Source organism: Pipistrellus hanaki, assembly GCF_964339955.1.
Source record: "Pipistrellus hanaki genome assembly, chromosome: 11".
NCBI lineage: Eukaryota > Metazoa > Chordata > Mammalia > Chiroptera > Vespertilionidae > Pipistrellus > Pipistrellus hanaki.
This window is the reverse complement of record NC_140513.1, coordinates 65,803,476-65,822,272: the sequence shown is the minus strand read 5'-3', so window position 1 is coordinate 65,822,272 and position 18,797 is coordinate 65,803,476. Positions and strand designations below refer to the sequence as shown.

At 45.1% G+C, this 18,797-nt stretch overlaps 1 protein-coding gene across 1 annotated transcript in view; it reads right to left on the bottom strand.

Moving 5' to 3' along the window:
* The window catches only part of PTCH1 (patched 1), a 258,590-nt gene extending 240,313 nt beyond the window's left edge, over positions 1–18,277 (bottom strand). The window contains exon 1 of the mRNA XM_084898944.1: positions 18,274–18,277. The gene's annotated coding sequence lies outside the window, so the exon portion shown is untranslated. The remainder of the gene's footprint in view (positions 1–18,273) is intronic.
* Between the last annotated feature and the right edge of the window lie 520 nt (positions 18,278–18,797).

Below are 18,797 nucleotides of genomic sequence, written 5' to 3'. Positions count from 1 at the left end.
TGAGCAAGAAACAAGCCATTGTTGTTTAAGCCACTGAGATTTTTCAGGGTCAAGGTGACTGCAGAGTGGTATATTCTTTAGAACCTATTCATCTTTCTGCCCACCATCTTTAAATTTCCATCCGGTATTCATGAAAATGTCCATGCAGTCCACATTTACATTATCTTCTAGAAAATTCAGGGTTTTTTTTTTAATTATTATTTTGTTTTCATCTTGACAAACAGCTCACTCTCCTGAATCCAGGAGAGAAGAGCTTCCTCCTGTTCTCCTGCAATTAGCCACGAACTGAACACAGCACCACTGTAGGCGTTTTGTTGAAAACAGCTGAGAACTGCCCAATCTATGGTTTCACTTTTACCTTGGGAACCTAGAGCTAAACTGAGAGCCACGGAGAGCCAGTCCCCGATGATCTTAGCTGGTCTGTGTGCACCTGGAGATGCATTCTGCTCTGAGGAGGGCAGTGTCCTGCTCTGTAACCTGGACCAAGGCAGGCCCGGGGTTTTCCTTTTATGTGTGACAATAGGACACTCATTTGAAATGTTCACGTGTCCCTGAACTTTTTCTACTCAGGATCCCATCTGCAGTCTTGTTCATAGCTGTGCACCCTATTAGAATGCAAGCTCCCTGAGGGCAGAGACCATTTTTGTCTCACTCAGCACTGTGTTCATTGCACTTAGCACAGTGTCTACAGAACATGGACACACTATGTTATCATCAAACGAATGACTTAACACCCCCCCCTTTTTTTTTTTTTTTTAAGCTATAAGGTCTTATGAAACCTGGAGGAATTTCAGGAGGTCAGAGAGAAACCACAAAACCAAGAAGGATTGAGAACTATTAGGGAATACTAAATATTTTTTATTAAAAACTTAAAATGCATTTATTGTATTCTTTATAAATGATTTCACTACCACATTTTTATTGTTTAGTGCATATATATTTACACCATTTTCATAATATAGAAAATGATAGACACTCATTTATTTTCCTATTTTAAACTTAAACCCATTATTTATTTCGTGAGAAATATTGAGAAAGAACTATCTATCCCCTTAAAGCCCCTACCCTTCACTCTGCGTGTGAGGGAAGATACTGTGGTCTTTGCCTCCAGGGTCCCCGACCACTGTTCCCCCCATAGCCCGGGGAGAGTCTCTCTCTGCTGTGGGTGAGGGCAGGGAGCATCCTGTCAGCAAACACATTGCTTTATAATGTTCCATGTGCCAGACCTGGCCACTCCTTCTGTTTGACGCCTGTGTGATCCTTGGGAATTGGTCATGTGATGGATCTCTGCTGTCTTTTTTTGCTTAGCTTTTCTTTCCTTTTCTTCAGAGAAGTGCTGCTTTCATCTCTCCAGCCCCCGGGCTCAAGTGGAAACTCCCAACCCCATTTCTTGGGCCATGGTCTATTTAGTTAAGGTTGAGTCAACCCCAGGCCCTCCCACACACACCTTGGCCATGGCTGATTGGTTAAGTGGTGAGCACCTGACCAAATCTTAGCCAGCGAGTGCCCTTCCCTGGGATTTCTTAAAGTGCAACTGGGGGAAAAGATGCCCCCCTCCTCACTGGTGGTGATGGGGAGAATGGGGAAAGCCAAACAGAGTGAATTAAGATGAAATGTAGATGGAGCAAAAATCTTGAGAGGGTTAAGCCTGACATTCTAGGCCTTTGAACCCCAGTTGTTTCTCTGCCCTGCCTATGGGTTAGTTTTTCAATTGTGCTATAGAGTCTGTGAGATAAATCCCCCATTTTTTCCCGAGCTAAGCTGATTCCTGTGACTTACTTCCGAAAGGGCTGACCAACCCAGTGGTCTCCTTTGCCTTCTCTACTAGATCCCTTCCCCTGGATATCTGAGCAGGGGGACCTGAGAATTTCAAGGTTTGGAAATAAGAGTTTTTACTCCCAAAGCATGTCATAAGGGAATTGTGAATGAAACTATTGAGGAAGAGCCTTCTACTCATGGTGAGTGGGCCAGTTCCTTCTCTTTTCTCCCTTTAATCCAGACACGTTCTTTTCTCTTAAAAGGGAGGAAACATGTGACTCCATCATATCTATGCATTTATAGTGTGTACACTTCTGATATCCAAGGATTTAGGTCTGATGCCCCTCTCCTCCAGCATATAACTGTTTTTATGTTCAAGAACTTTTACAAAATGCAAGTTTGAAAACATCCATAGTTTCTAGTGTAATGCTGTCTTTCTGCTCATCCAACTACTAAGAAGCCTTTACCTTTTATGGATTTTTAGACTGTTCTTGCCACGTCTACCTCTGCACCCCCTTTCCTGGGTGAGCTTGACAGGTGAGAATGGGGCTAATGCTCTCATTTCACCATCTTGCTACTTGGCCTGTGCCGGGCTTATGAGGACTCCCATAGGGCTTCCCAGACATAGCAGCGGGGGGGGGGGGGGGGGCAGTCTGGTCCCCTCCATTTTTGGGCTGGTGCTGGTGGGAACTGGTCACAGGGATGACTCATGCTGCAACACGACTGCCATGCCTGAGTGCTTTGGAATGCAGCATGGATAACTGAGTCCGGGGCAGCTCCATTCAACATAGCTAGGTCAAAGCTGGCACTGTAGGATGGTTCCTGAGGCTGAGAAGCTGAAGACCCTTTTTATACAAGTTTGTCCTCTGCCTTCCAATAATTGAATGATCATGTCCCACTCCTACCTCTCTCTCCAGTTTTTATGTTCCTACAAGCCGTGTAACAAGGTGAGTATAAACACATATGTGTGAGAGTGTTTTTATGAAGCAAAGAACAATCAGTATATACTGAGTAGCCAGATTATTATGACCACCTGATGTTTGTAGGCAAATTAGCCATGCATTGCATTGTATGGGATATGGAAGCCGAAGGCCTATTAGAACACCTTTGTCATCTCCAAATCGCACAGAAACACAAGGATTGGACAGTCAAGCATTGGATAAAAGTCATGTGGTCTGATGAATCACATTTTCAATTGCATCATGCAGACGGCAGAGTGAGAATTTTGTGGAAACAGCATGAAAGCATGCACCCCACATGCATGAGTACAACCCTTCAAGCGGGTGGGGGCAGTGCTATGGTTTGGGACATGTTTTCCTGGCATGATCTGGGCCCTTTAATTCATGTGGAACAAAGTCTGAATAGCACAACATACCTAAGTATCATTGCTGATCAAGTTCATCCTATCATGTTGATGGCGTATCCCAGTGGTCGGCAAACCTCATTAGTCAACAGAGCCAAATACCAACAGTACAGCGATTGAAATTTCTTTTGAGAGCCAAATTTTTTGAACTGAAACTTTTTCTAATGCCACTTCTTCAAAATAGACTTGCCCAGGTATTTTGTGGAAGAGCCACACTTAAGGGGCCAAAGAGCCGCATGTGGCTTGCAAGCCAAGGTTTGCCCACCACTGGCATATCCCAATGGAGATGGCTTCTTCCAACAAGACAATGAGCCATGCCACGGTGCTCGTATTGTGCAGGAGTGGTTTCAAGAACATGGGGGAGACTTTACCTTGCTTAGGTGGCCCATACAATCACCAGATCTCAACCCAATTGAGCATTTGTGGGACGAAGTTAAAAGAGCCATCAGGCAGCTGGTTCCACAACCATCAAATCTCACAGACTGGACAGTGCTATCCATCAGGCATGGTGACAGATTCCTCGCATCACTTTTCAGCATCTCCTGGAGTCAATGCCAAGAAGAATCACAGCAGTATTCAAGGCAAAAGGCGGCCCAACGAAGTACTGATGGGGTGGTTATAATAATCTGGCCACTCAGTGTGTGTGTGTTTGTGTGTGTGTGTGTTGTCTTCAGGACTGGAAAAGGGGGAAGGGACCCACGTTAACGTGGGGAGGATTTGGTGGGGCCCAGGAAAGAATGCGTGCTCTCTGAGAGATTAAGCTCATGAAGAGCTGGAAGAACAATGTTGTTCCAAGTGGTTCGGGACAAGTTGTGACTTCTCACAGTCTCCTGTGGTTTCTCAGTTTTTTTGAGACGTGGCCATGCACATCCTTTCTGACCTCGTCCATGTGAGGCGGGGTGGGGGGGTGGGGGGCTGAAGGAAAAATATGGTCCAGCTCTCAAACAGCTCTTCACCCACCACAGACAGAGACATTAACACATCGTTACAAAGAAGCACAATGTGTACGGTCACAGAGATGGGCAAAGCAATACAGATTACAGGCTGCAAGCACTGAGAGGCCGCGTGGTAAACCGAGAGGGCTTACCCTTAGGCTCAACGCTCAGGGGTTTAAACACTGTGCTCAAGTCTCCTATCTGCAGAGTAAACAATTATCATCTTGGACACTGCTCGGATCTGCCTATAAACCCTTATGTCCAAGACGTAAAATAAAGATGCCACCGTCCAAGGCAGAGCACTGAAGAACAGGGTATAGCAAGCATCCCTCTACCCCTCTTAGCACATAAGGCCTCAACACAGAGGGCAGCCAGGAAGCAAACCAAGTGATGAGGGGTGTGGAGAGAGGAAAGGGAGGAGAGAGGCTACAGCTACCTCCTCCAAGGGAGCGGCTTCTGATGCCAGCAGCAGATACCTGTACCGGTGTTTGCTGCGTGTGCTCTGCAGGGGGGGAAGGGGGCTGCCCTCCCGCCGTGCTGAGCTCTGAACCTGTGCCTGGTGCTGACCCTGTTGGCAGGAGGAAAAGGCGGTTCTCTAGATTATACAGGAGCATTATTAAGCTGTGGCCTTGAGTGCAACCCCCTCCACCCATATATTTGTGCCTTTAAATGATCCCTGGCCTACCCTATGCTCTGCTTTTTAAAAACAATGTTTGTTACATGGCTTTAGCATCATAAAAGAAATACATAATCTTCAAAGTGTGGTGGTGGCAAGAGCATGGGTTTTGGGATCAAACCGATGTTTCTTCAAATCTTGGTTCTCTCACTTACTAGTTTGCCATCTTGGGCAAGTTGGCCAACCTCTCTGTACCTCAGCTTTCTTACCTTAAAGTAGGAAGAAAACTTACCTCGACTTCTGTCCTGACGATAAGACAATACATACAAAGGGTCTACCACGTGCCTTGCACACACGTACTCAATCAACAGGACCTGTTATTGTACAAAATCTAGAAATCATAGGAAGAATATGGGGGAGCAAGGATTATGCTTATTAATTAAAAATTAAAGGCCTTGGCAAGTGAGAGACAGAAACATTTATTTGAGATCAAAAGAAAAACTATTAGAGAAGCTTTGATTCAGGCAAAAGCCCAAATAGTGCTTCGATGAGGAGGCGAAGGCAGTGGGTGTTTATGAGAAAGGGAAGGGAACGATTACACCAGAGAAGGAAGGCATTTCTGTGGTGCCGGGAACATGACACAGTGATGTCCCTCTCAATGTTTTTAATTTTCAATCCGATAGTCATCCGTCCGGTACTCACTCCATCAGCCTTCTTACTTCGCAAGCAGGTCTTTGGGGCATACGGTCACTCGGGCCAGGTCAGAGGGTACTTTGCATCGTTCTAACATTCCAAAGGTTTGAGGTGAAGACATGCCAGGCAGTTCTTCTGGCCAGCAGCTCTGGTTCCATTTCAAAGTGGCTCCATGTATATAGTTTTTTTGACATGTTTAATCTTTCCACCCAGTCACAACTAATTTTAATATTTTAGTGGATTTGTTTTATTCTTTTTTTGTGTGCATTTTTGTTGTTTGTATACAGTGGCGATCACAGTGTGGGTCTGTGTGTGTGTGTGTGTGTGTGTGTGTGTGTGTGTACAGACTTTGTCACAGAACAAGTCATAGCATTTTCTTACATCCTTAGGAACATTTCACAAATGTCATTTTTAATTGCTGCATAGCAGGCATCCTGTGGCTATACAGACTTACTTAACCAATCCCTATGGTTGATCTTTGAGTTATTTCCAGTTTTGTTTTGTTTTGTTTTGTTTTGTTTTTCCCCCCACAATTATAAATCCCATGTCTACTTTTAACTGCTTACAGGTTGCCAACCCCTTAGCCTGCTGTTGTGTGGCAGGAATGCAGGATAATTTACAACCCAAGCACCAGCCTGATGGTTAGATTATGAATTTACCCCAGAAAGGCAGAGAAAAAGTGGCTAAGAAGGATCTCAGTCATCCTCCTGGTGGTTGACCCAGAAGATGAAACCTTCTCGGGGATAGAACAAAGAGCCAAGTGAACGACGCAGAGCGAAATGAGGAGCCTGAGGATGCTCAGGGCAAACTGTTCAGGGCAGTTAATGCTGGGCCAGCGGCGCTCAGGCCGGTTGCTGAGCAGACTCTTAAAGCAAACTACGTAACTGCATGTGAGCACGGGCCACGGGAACACCCCACAGGAAGCTTCACACACACAAGAGGGAGCCGGAGGAGTTGACAACTCTTACAAAGGCGGCCTTCAGAACAGCCCCAGCACAGCTGTCCAAGAGCAGGGGGTGTTAGGGTACCAACGGGTGTCCCGATGGCAGGTGCTCTGGAGCAGGCTTAGCTACTTCTGGCTTCTGGCAGGAAGTAGCTAAGAAGAGCTTTTATTATCTCTCATTCACAGGTGAGGAAACGGAGGTTAAAGAAATGAAGCAGCATGCCCACAGGGACTAGTCGGTAACAGCTCCAATTCAAAGCACCGGGGTGGACCCAGGGTGTGCTTCTCTTTCCAGCCCCCGCCTGGGAGTTCATGTTGGCAGCCTGACATTGGCCATGGGAGGGGGTTTATACCATGGGAGGCAAATGCTACCAATCAGGGTGTTTGTTGTTTTTGAGAGCTGGCTGTTCACCACTAATGATTCTACCATCCTACTAACTTGGTGTCTCCATCAACTAAACATATCCCTTTAAAAAAGAAAAAAAATGAGGGAAAGCAATAAGACAAATAGAAGTGGAGACTTCACAAAACCAATGACATCTTCCCAATTACTTAAAGTCAAACCAATGATAAACCCGATTCTGAACCGTTGAGATCACTGTCTACGAATGGAGGTCAGTGGCTTTCAAAGCACGGCCTGCTGACCATCAAGGCACCATTACCATCACCACCTTCTCCCGGGGACTTGCTAGAATTGGAAAGTCTCAGCCCTGATGCAGCCACGTGTATCCACAGGGCTTTCAGGCGATTCTGATGTTCACGCAAGCTTGAGAACCACTCAATTCACATTTTCCTTTTCATATTTCTTTGTTATTTTTTTTGTCAAAAATAGGTGTTTTGAAAAAGCACTTACTGGAAAAATTCAGTTGATACAAAACATGTAAAAATCTTTTTTCTAATTTCTTAAAAGAGAATACTACTTTATTTTTAAATGTAGGGATCATACCAAAGATGCCAAAACCAATTCTAGAGCTGCTTATGCTTATAAATGTTTTATTTTAAATTTTAGATAAAATACACCAACTGTGTTAATAGTGGAAGGTGCAGTTAACTGACGGGTGTGTGCCCACCATGCTGAGCAAAGGGTTTGGTCCATGAAGGAGGGCTGGGAGGGGCATCTCTTCTGGAATCTGGGATTCAGGAATGTCTGTGGAAATGCTTGCAACAGATGAAACAGTTGAACTTCTATTCAACTACTCAATCAGCAGACACGTATTTTATGTCCTAGACATTGCTGTAGACACTGAGGATCAAAAGTCAACACGTTACATCTTTAAGCTTAAGGAGCTCATGACTAGGCAGACGCGGAAAAATGTGAGTTGTGTAGCTGCAGCACGAATGAGGAACTCCGCCCGAGGAGAGGTGCCTGACCAGTCTGTGTGCAAGTGGTGCTGGGTGGTAGGATGTTAGTAAAATAGTTCGGGAACCTGCTTTGGTCTCCTCCATCCTTACTGATTTCTCTGTGGAGGGCAAATACCCGCCACCAGCACCCTGTTTTATTCTACTCTTGGAAACACCGAATCACACCCAGCAGTACCTCTAATAACACAGAGACTCGTGAGCAAGCTAATGGATGCAGAGCTGGAGCCACGAATGTTTTTCTTGGAAAAAGCCCCCATTTGGATGGGCAGGTTGAGGGAGGTGGAATTTCAGAAGACACATTTTCCAAAGCTAATGTCTACATTAGGAAAGTGGAGACTGTGTTTTTTTTTGTCTCCATGTTGTCATTCTGGGGTGGCAAGCCCTTTTCCCATCAGTGAACATAAAGCACATGTTCTCTCCACACAGTGCATTGCTGCCTTGTTTTTCTCACTCAACCAGAAAGGCCTCTGACAAGATGCCCGGTGCTGACGGCAAAATCTTGGGTAGAAGTAATCAATCTAAGGAATACCAGAACAGTATTCCCATGGTTAGTCAAAATATACATATACACACAGCATACACACAATTATGTCATTTAGATTGTCTGCATTAGGGGATCCATTTGAAAAAAGATGTTGGGGAAATAGCTCCTCTCATGTTCCATTTGTGGAAAGAAAAATGTTAAACTCCGTCTGCAGCAGAACATGCTATTCTGAAATATGTACCATGGAGACACCAAATGTTCATACAATGTTCCCAGCAGAAACAAGAAAATGATATAACAAGAATGGAAATAGAATTTACTCTTAGTTTATGCAATTATTTCTAAAGTAGTTTATATAGAGAGAGATTGTAAAGATGGAGATTTTAGTTAATAAATTCAATAGGACAATGGAAATGTCTTATGCAAGTTGCAGTAACTATATCAGAGTACAGAGAAGAATAGTCTGTTTATCAAAAATAGTATGGACACAATTAGCAGAGTATCTTTGCACTTGGCAGTCTGACCAACATCTCAAGAGATCAACTCCCTGGATGATTCTACCATCACAATAACTTACTGAACACACCAATCAAGTCTTTGTTGCTACTGCAGTAATTTCAAGGAATATTACAGTAATGGAATTGTGAGAGACTTTATCACAAATACACACACACACACACACACACACACACACACACACAGCGTGTCCTTTTCCACCAGTAGATTCCTGGTGATGAAGTAAGTGGCAGAAGAAGCAGATGGATTTCCATAAGCCACGTTGAGCTTGCAATTCATAAACATGAAAATTTCAACCAGATATTACAGAGGAAAAAAATAGATAGAAAGTCTCACACTATCCCTTTTACAGAATTTTTCATTTCTCCACCTTTGGCCTCTTACAGATGAGAATCACTCTTCCAAATCTTTCTGAGGTTGACTTTCCACATGGGTGAATATGCCCCAATGAGCAGGCTCCGGAGCGGTGTTCTCACTCATTCCATGGATCCAAATCACTCATGCCCAGACCAGAAGCTCCCAGAGCAGTCAATCCTCGGTCTCACAGTAGGATGAACGGAGGTCTGTAGCCAAAACACACGTGCACGGCTATATTTGATCAGTCTGTTGAGAGAGCTTGGATTTGTCGAGAAGTCTGATTGATGCCCACCCAACTTTATTTTTCTATTTTTTTCACTAAACAATTGCAAGCTGTTTATAACAAATTCTTCTTGCTCAATCTTTGCATGAAACCATAAGAACAAAAACACAAAGTCTCACCACAGACATGTTTCACATTACAAAGTGATTTTAGAGCTTTACAAAGGCTGCAAAATATTCAAAGCAGCCCCCTGCTCTCTGGGAGGAAACAGGCTGTATAAGATGCTTCATCTTGTCATGAATTGTGAACATCGTGCCCCTAAGGAGCTGTGGCTCCTTAAGAAGCCAACTGCCCCAAGTGAGCTGTTCGTGCACAAGCACAGAGACCATGCCTCCGCCCTGGCTTCCTTTGCTCCCCCTATTCTGGCAAACCGGTGACATTTGAAGCCTCCATTTGTACCAATTTCTTAATGTTAGGTCTCTATGGAGGAGAATCTTCTACTCAGGAGAATCTGCCATTGAATTGCTCCAGTCTTCTGCTGGCTCCTGGAAACCAGAGTATCTCGGGGAGAAAATAGCTTCCTTTCTGGACCACAGTGTATGTGACACCATCAGGCTTGGAACTTCATGTCATTTAAACATCCTAACAGCTCTTTTAGTCACATAGGATCAGTCCTTGTTTACAAAAGAGAAAAGTGTCTCAAAGACAAGATTTAGCAGCTAGTGAGGCAGAGGAGGAGCCATTCCCAAAGCACACTTCCCTGATGGCAAAGCCCCACACCAAGTTTCCTGTACCAAGAAGACTCTCTCCTCTTCATCATATTCCCTCCCATGGTTCATCCTCCTACGCCTGACACATAGTAGACCCTTAATAAATATTCATTAGAACTGAGCCTATTGACAATTGGAGATGAGTAAGCTAAGTGGGATAAAATCATGAACTTAGACTTGCCCTATAAATCATCTTCAACAAGAAAATAATAGATGCCAATGACTTTTCAGTGAATTTGTAAATTCTATGAAGGCTTAAAAGTTGAATTTTCTTGGTCTCCATATTTTAAACTGCAATTTAAAGGGCTTAATTCCATAATATAAATCAGATTTCATCTTCTGAGAACTAAGAGTCAAATTACTATAAATAGGTACCAATACCTACTAGGTGCCACATCTCATCGTGTCATCTCACTCCCAAATATCGTCTGCCACCTAGGGCCTACCGTAGTGTCAACACATTATCATTCTACCATAGATATTCATCGAGATTGTACCCTGAGATACAATAACAAATGAGATGATGGTGTGTTCATGCTCAGAAGTGGCACAACTGGACACAGAAAACCCATTACATTCTGGCCAGGAGATTTAAATCTCTACTCATCCATGGGAATGCCATTGTTATTCAAAGTGATCAAGCTTATAACCAGTTTGGAAAGAATGTTAACTTCTATCTCTCCTTATTAGCCATTTTTATTGCCAATACAGATTGCAAAAAGCAAAAAAAGCCCTCTAACTCTCTCTTATCCTGTCTTCTACTGTCCAAGTCTTTTGTTTATTAATAAAAGAAAGAAATCATGTTTGTAAAATGGAAAATAAATCCTCTCTTACTTTTACTGAATTAATATATTGTGCACCTACTATATGTCAGGACTTTTTTATGTGCTAGGAATATAGCAAAATCAAGATTCCTGATTCTTACTTTCTAGTTGATATGAGATAGACAATAAACAAAAAGTAAAGCTATAATATGACAGGATGTGATGAGATTAAAAAAAATAAGTGGAAGAAGAGGACGAAGATCAGGGACTGAGAGGAGTGAGGAGATCCTGTTTTATGTGGAGGGGTTAGGAAAACAGCCCATGTAGTTGGTGTTCTGGAAAGCCTTAGGCATGGAGTCCCATGCCCAGGGTTCCAGCGGGAACCTGAACTGTGTTTAGCCCTGAAATCCTGACCAGTTTGAGGGAGTGAGGAACTTGAGGAAACATCCATGGAAGAAGGAGTTGGGGGACCAGGTTTGACTCAAGAACAAATGGCCAGTGGAAGGGAGGAAGGTTCTGAATATGCGTCATGGTGTTGACCACTTGGGTTGTCCTCAGTCGCTGCCCCATTGCTGATTCCTGGGAGAGGAGACTCAATTGTCGGCAAACATCAGAGTCCAAGATGCCGGGCCCAAGCAGCCCTGCTCTGTTTGACAGGGCACAGCTGGGGGTTGGGGGTGTGTGTGTGACAGTCCTTCTCCCTGTTGGGCCACCTGTGGCCAGCATGCCAAGGTGTCCTGGCATAGATATGACAACCTCCGGGGAGTGTAGGTGGTGTCAGATGCAGGTACCCCTGGGGAGAAACAGTATCAGAGGAAGAAAATGGCACATGCCAGGTGGCAACAGAAAGAGCCATTTACTGAGTGTGCGGGAGATTTGCTCAGGAGGAGTGGCTAACTGGGGTGTCCAGTCCTTTCGGTGGAGGGAGAGCCAAGGAAACACTGTGATGTTACTTCTACCTCAGGATGTGTGTCCTGAGCAAACAAGACAACTCTGGTGAGAACACTCTGCTTTAAGCTCCATTTCTCTCTCTCTCTCTCTCTCTCTCTCTCTCTCTCTCTCTCTCTCTCTCTCTCTCTTTGTGTGTGTGTGTGTGTGTGTGTGTGTGCATGTTTTAATATATTTTTATTGATGACAGAGAGAGAGAGAGAGAGAGAGAGAGAGAGAGAGAGAGAGAGAAAGAGAGAGAGAGAGAGAGAAACATCAATAATGAGAGATATTCATGATTGTTGCCTCCTATGCCCCCCACTGAGGATAGAGCCCAAAACCCGGGCATGTGGCCCTACTAGGATCTAACTGTGACCTCCTGGTTCATAGGTCAACACTCAACCACTGAGCCATGCTGACCGGGCTGGAGCCCCTGACTTTGGGCTAGAGGTGAGAGCAAGGCTGCGGCCCACAAGGTCCTTGACAAGGGACTCCGTCAACAAGCAGTAGAGCTGACCTAAATGGCTTCAGGGGTCTAAATGCCAATAATGCCATCATAGAGTGAAAGATTGGGACCTGGGGATTTGCACTTAATAGCTAATAAAATGATCATAAGGAATGCAGTAAAAGTAGTAAAAAGTAGCCAATCTCACACAACAAATGTGCTTGCAGAATCCTCATACCCAACCTTTGGACAACAGTCTTCAAGCTAAGCCGTGACCCATGTGGACATATCTGCCCTGACTAACCCACCAGTCTACATTCACTGGTCATCCTGTGGAAGGGAGAGCCTGGGCTTTCCCCCCAGAGGAGTGAGGGCCTCCATGGCCAACCCTCACGTTGTATTTTATGCATTGACCCTGTCACGTGTACAAGCTCAAGTCCTTGAAACAAAGCTGTGCTAAATTCCTGGGCAGGCATCTGGGAAACTCGGAGGTGAAATGCCCCCGCCCTGCAGCACGCCAGCCTGAGGCTGCGGGATGGGAGGGTGGCTGGGCAGAAGAACACTGATCTTCCTGTGTCCTCTCCTGGTGCTCCCAGCATTTCCGTTAATGTTCGCAGCACGAAGCAGGAACTCATTTGGCCGCATTTTGCCCTGGGCCATCCATAAGACAGTTACCTCCATCCTTGCCTGAAGCAGCAGAGTTCAAGTCAAACTGCAGACAACTGGACTTGAACTGCAGCTATTGTTCCACATCCTTCAAACCATGGAGAGTTCTGAGCCAGGCATGGAGGTGGTGGATGAGGAAAGAAATGGTTCCTGGAAGAGCGAGGAAGGGGTGATTGGACCCCAGCAACTTGCCTACACAGGGGATGTTCCCCTCTCACCCATAAGCAGCCAGGGGTTAGGACGGAAAGACATGAACGGGGGGCCACTGGCTCTGACCTGGCCTGTCACCAAGGCTGAGGCCCCAGGCATCATGAAACAGACACAAGCAGTTCCCTACACACTCTGCCAAATTGCAAATTCATAAGCAAAATAGATGGCTCTTGTTTCAGGCCACTGCATTTTGGGATGGTTTGTTACACCGCAGTGGGAAGCCAGAACAGTCACTGCGACTCTGGGCAGGGAAGAGCTCAGGAGCTCTGAGAAGCCAGGGCCTTGAGGTCTGCCCAGGCGTGAGGCTTTCCGACATGGCCTTGCTGCCCCTCCCACCTCGTTCTGACTGCCCTGGTCCCACAGCTCTGCCTGCCTTTCGGCTCCTCTCCTTCTGGGCCACCTTCTCTCCTGCTCTCTCTTCTAAAAGCATGGCTTTCTCCACTTCCCCAATTCACATCCCTTGGAAAGTGGGCTCCAATGGCCTCATTTGGTCATTCTGCGCAAGGCCATCCACTTCTGGTCAATAGAGATTGGCTGTTGTCAACTCAGACGCCATCCCTGGTCCACTCAGCTGCAGCAGGGGGATGCCACTTCAGAGGCTCCAGGGGAGGAGGTCTTTCTCTGTGGACGGTGGTTTGGGACTGGTGGATATGATCAATATGTCTAGAACAGAAACAAGGAAACAAAGGCAAGAAAAAAATGGTGGTGGCATTCTGTGCAGGAGGCAGCAGTCTTCGCATAGGAGACACATGCTTTCCAAAGGGCGCACTGGCTCCGAGAGCCCTGACCCAGACCCACGTGGTTTCCAGAGGATCAACCTGCAGGTGCACTCTTTCCTAACAGCGGTCAGGAGGCATTGTGCTGGTTTTCCTTTCCGTCTTTACCTTAAAAATTGTCCTTCTCCCACTTTACAAAAGCAAGGCATATTAGCCTTCCTGGATATTCTCAAGTGCATTGCTTCAAGGTCTGAAACGTTCAGAGTGCCTAACAGGAATGAAATTCAAATACGGGTATCCCCTAAACTTGATCCTTCATTCTAAGCACCATAAAATGTCCCCCTCCTTCACAGTTAGAGATGCATTTCCAAAAGAATCACCTTTTTCTCTTTAATTCAGAATACATTTTTAATTGCTCAAAATCTTATAGCACTAAGACATGCTTTAAAAATAAATTTAGCCGAAACCAATTTGGCTCAATTGATAGAGAGTCGGTCTGCAGACTGAAAGGTCACAAGTTTGATTCTAGTCAAGGGCATGTACCTTGGTTGCGGGCATATCTCCCGTGGGGGGTGTACAGGAGGCAGCTGATCGATGTTTTCCTCTCATCGATGTTTCTAGCTCTCTATCCCTCTCCCTTCTTCTCTGTAAAAAATCAATAAAATAGCCGGAACCGGTTTGTCTCAGTGGATAGAGCGTCGGCCTGTGGACTGAAAGGTCCCGGGTTCGATTCCGATCCAAGGGCATGTACCTTGGTTGCGGGCACATCCCTGGTAGGGGGCGTGCAAGAGGCAGCTGGTCGATGATTCTCTCTCATCGATGTTTCTAACTCTCTATCCCTCTCTCTTCCTCTCTGTAAAAAAATCAATAAAATATATATTTTAAAAAATGAATATATAAAATATATTTTAAAAATAAATTTAGACTTATTTGTATATATATATATATATATATATATATATATATATATATATATATATATATATATATATATATATTTGCTGCAGAGGCACATGCTCATTTTAGTTTGAAATGCTGCTGCAGGTTAGGGATTGCGAAGTGGGGTTTCACTGGCCAGTGCCCTTGAAGTTGGAGGGAGGACACGGGAGGGGCAGAAGGGTGTGTAGAACTGTGACACAGCTGGTGGCAGATTTGGCTGGAGCTCTGCCATGGAAAGGGTCTGTCATAGCTGCCCAGCCAGCCCTGTGCCTTTATCGGCCCTCTTTCTCCCCCCCTCCCCCATCACTCATGGGATGTGGCTGCCTGGGAAAGCTGTGACCTTGGACGAGGGAGCTCACAGCGGAAGCAGACCTGACAGGGTAGAGCTGGTGGCACTCCCCCAGCAGAGGGGGTGGGCAGCAACTCCACTTTTCTTGAAGGGGCATCTGGGTGGTGGATCATCACCACCATCACAAATGTCAATATTTGGAATATGCCAGAATTTTCAGTTTTTACGACTATTTTACTTGTAATAAAAAAAATTTAGGTGTTTGAAACACAAGGAGGTACAACATTTGTGAACACAATTTTAGAGGGATGCCAGCACAAAGCTCTGGAGACCCGGTGGCAGGACTGTCCTGGCCCGGGCCACGATAGGGGAGCTTTGTTGGAAACTTTTGTGAACATTGGCATCTGTGGCAGAGGCATGTGAAATGCTATACTGTCTTTTCCTCCTGGGCACCCAGCTGGACTTTAATTCCCAGAGTCCCCTGCAGAGGTGTGGGGGCATAGGACTGAGCTCGGATCCAAGAATGTGGCAGAAATGACTGCACTGCATCTACGCCTAGACCATGGAACCGCCTGTGGAATCCTCTCTTCTCTTGCTCTTGTCTCCCTGGTGCTCAGATGATCCAAAGGAGGTCTCCAAGGCCTTCTGGAATAGTAGAGACATTAGCCGGGACCGGTTTGGCTCAGTGGATAGAGCGTAGGCCTGCGGACTGAAGGGTCCCGGGTTCGATTCTGGTCAAGGGCATGTACCTTGGTTGCGGGCACATCCCCAGTATGGGGTGTGCAGGAGGCAGCTGATCGATGTTTCTCTGTCATTGATGTTTCTAACTCCATCCCTCTCTTTTCCTCTCTGTGAAAAATCAATAAAATATATTTAAAAATAAATAAATAAATAAATAAATAGTAGAGACATTAAATAGATGGTACATGGATTCCCTAATGATTTCATGGAGCTGTGTTCCTTCCAGCCTCCAATGAATTGTGACATGATCAAGAAATAAACCTTTCTCATGAAATGGACATTTGGGATTGTTTGTTACAGCAGTTAGTCTCTGCTGACTAATACAAAATCTGTTAAAAAGAAGAACATTCAGTGACTTCTGATGTGTAGGGATGTTTCTGATATCATGCATAAATAAAGAAAACATGCTGGGACCGGTTTGGCTCAGTGGATAGAGTGTCGGCCTACAGACTGAAAGGTCCCAGGTTCGATTCCGGTCAAGGGCATGTACCTTGGTTGCGGCATATCCCCAGTGGGGGGTGTGCAAGAAGCAGCTGATCGATGATTCTCTCTCATCGATGTTTCTAACTCTCTGTCCCTCTCAATTCCTCTCTGTATAAAATCAATAAAATATATATAAAATAGAAGAAAAAAAAAGAAAGAAAACACCACTTGGTTTCCAGGCAGCTGAGAAAAAATTCAAAGGGAGACATTTCCTCTGGGTAAGCTTCACTGAGTAGGAACCCAGCCTTAACTGAGTCAGAAGGAATTAGGCACAGTGAAAAAAGTGAACTTATTCATGCACCGTGTAGCTGATTCTGATGAGTGTGGCTGGTATTAGGGATGTGCATCAATTAGGATTGAGTTCAGCAATATTTAAAAGAAAACTAATGACTGAGGCTTAAACAATGTGAGAGTTTGTCATTTACCTCATGTAACAAGCTCAGGTTACACAGTTGAAGGCTTTATTAGCCTATGGTGACATCAGGAGCCTGGGTTTCTTCTAGATTTCCAGTCAGTCATTCTCAGGGTACAGCCCTCTTTCATTCTCACAGCTACTAGAGCACCAGCTGTTATGCTGTCACACTGGGCAGGAAGGAGAAACGGAGTGCTTTGGGCACATGGGCCTAGTCCATGCTGGGGGCTCTGGCCACATTCCCCTGGCCTCTTAGTTCAGTCAGCTCAACATGGTTCTATGTACACGGGGGCATCATGCACCAACCACACCACAGCATCTTTGCTTTGCTGGGGCCACAGAAGACCACCCAGCCACAAGCAAGAGCAGTAACCCACCCATTATACAACCAGTTAGTGTAGGGGAGTTAACAGACCTTGAGTGACCTCAACCAATGGAAAACAAGAGGCTCACTTACTTGTCCTCCAGTGAGACAGTTGTAAGGCCTGCTCTATACAGCAACTCATAGGCTCCCAAGTGGGCCTGGGCCTGAGGCCCTGCTGGTAACCGGCTCATTAATGCTTCATTTGCTTTTCTACCATTTCCTCCCCACTCCATTTCCATTTCTGTTCCCTGGGATTCCCTCCAGAGTAAATTACCTGCACCCAAGTCCTTGTCTTGGTATCTTCTTTGGGGAAACTCAAACTGAGATGCCAGCTGAGTCTACCCCCTTCAAGGGGCTTTCCTAAAAATACCTCTAATAAATTCCAGCTAATCTCATTGGTCAGAATCAGGTCACATGGTCATTCTAAGCTGCAGGGGGAATTGGGAAATAAGGTTTTCAGGTGGGCACTTTGGCACCCTCAACTAAATTGAGTCTCTGTTGTTTTGATAGACACCTAGCCAGTCCTATCACCGACACAGACATCTATAAAAATGAAGAGCAATGTATGCTAACGTTGATCTTTTGGTAATTTTAAAACATTAAATTAGTGAAAAAAATTTGGGAAGTAAAATATATGAAAGTATATTGCAGAAACCGGTTTGGCTCAGTGGATAGAGCGTCGATCTGTGGACTGAAAGTTCCCAGGTTTGATTCCGGTCAAAGGCATGTACATTGGTTGCGGGCACATCCCCAGTAGGGGATGTGCAAGAGGCAGCTGGTTGATGTTTCTCTCTCATCGATGTTTCTAGCTCTCTATCCCTCTCCCTTCCTCTCTGTAAAAAATCAATAAAATATATTTTAAAAAAATAAAAGTATAAATGTATAAAAAGTATACAGATAGGAATTTTGGAACCTAATCCTTGGTCATTAGGATGCATTGAAGCTGAGAGTTTTGATGTAGTAATAAAAAATGTGCCATGTTTCGGTGAGACCATTCTCCAGGGATGGCTCCTTTCATTCACCATTGTGGTGTATTCAGCCTTTTGAGTTGGCTTTGATAAAGCATGTTGAAATGACAGCATATTGTCTGTTTCTTCTGTATCTACAGATTGATCCTTTTCCACAGAATATTTGAGGTGTGTTACAATAGGATACAGCCAATAAGGTCCTAATAAAACAAAAGCTAGATGGGGGAACAAGGAGACAAGCCTCTCTGGGGCCACCCAGTTAGCTGTCGTCCAGAGTTAGAGCCGTGCTTCCCAGGACTCAAGGCCAAGTGGACGAGCCCCCAGTTCACACTGTTTGTGTCAGAAAGAAGACAGCACACCCACGGCCCCCAGAGCAAGCAGAGCTTCCCCAGGATCGAGCTCTAGAAGAAATCTCCTTGGGCTTAATTTGGAAGCAGCCAGCAATGCCAGGAAATGGTCCTTAAGAACACTTTTACAGCAACTCCCAATAATGGATTTCATGGGCTTGGGTTGTATAAGAAATTCCATGAACATTTAAGATGCGGTACTAACATTCAACTAAGTGGCAGTGTTTCTGCAAAGGGCAAAATGTGTGATCTCTAGTGATTCAGCAGGATTTAAGGATACATCTTAGAGCTTCTAGAGGAGTGAATACCTGAGTCTCATATGCACTCAGTGGTGGGTGAGTAACAGACAGCCTGAGGCAGATCGTACTCTGAAAAATCCAGGAAGTCCCAGCAGTCTGTTTGCTTGTAGAGGCAGCCACTTTTTGCTTGGTAACACAGTTATTCCCAACCCCAGTTCTCTTCCCTGTCTTCTGTAGTAGCCTCTTCTCTCCTTTTTTTTTCTTGAA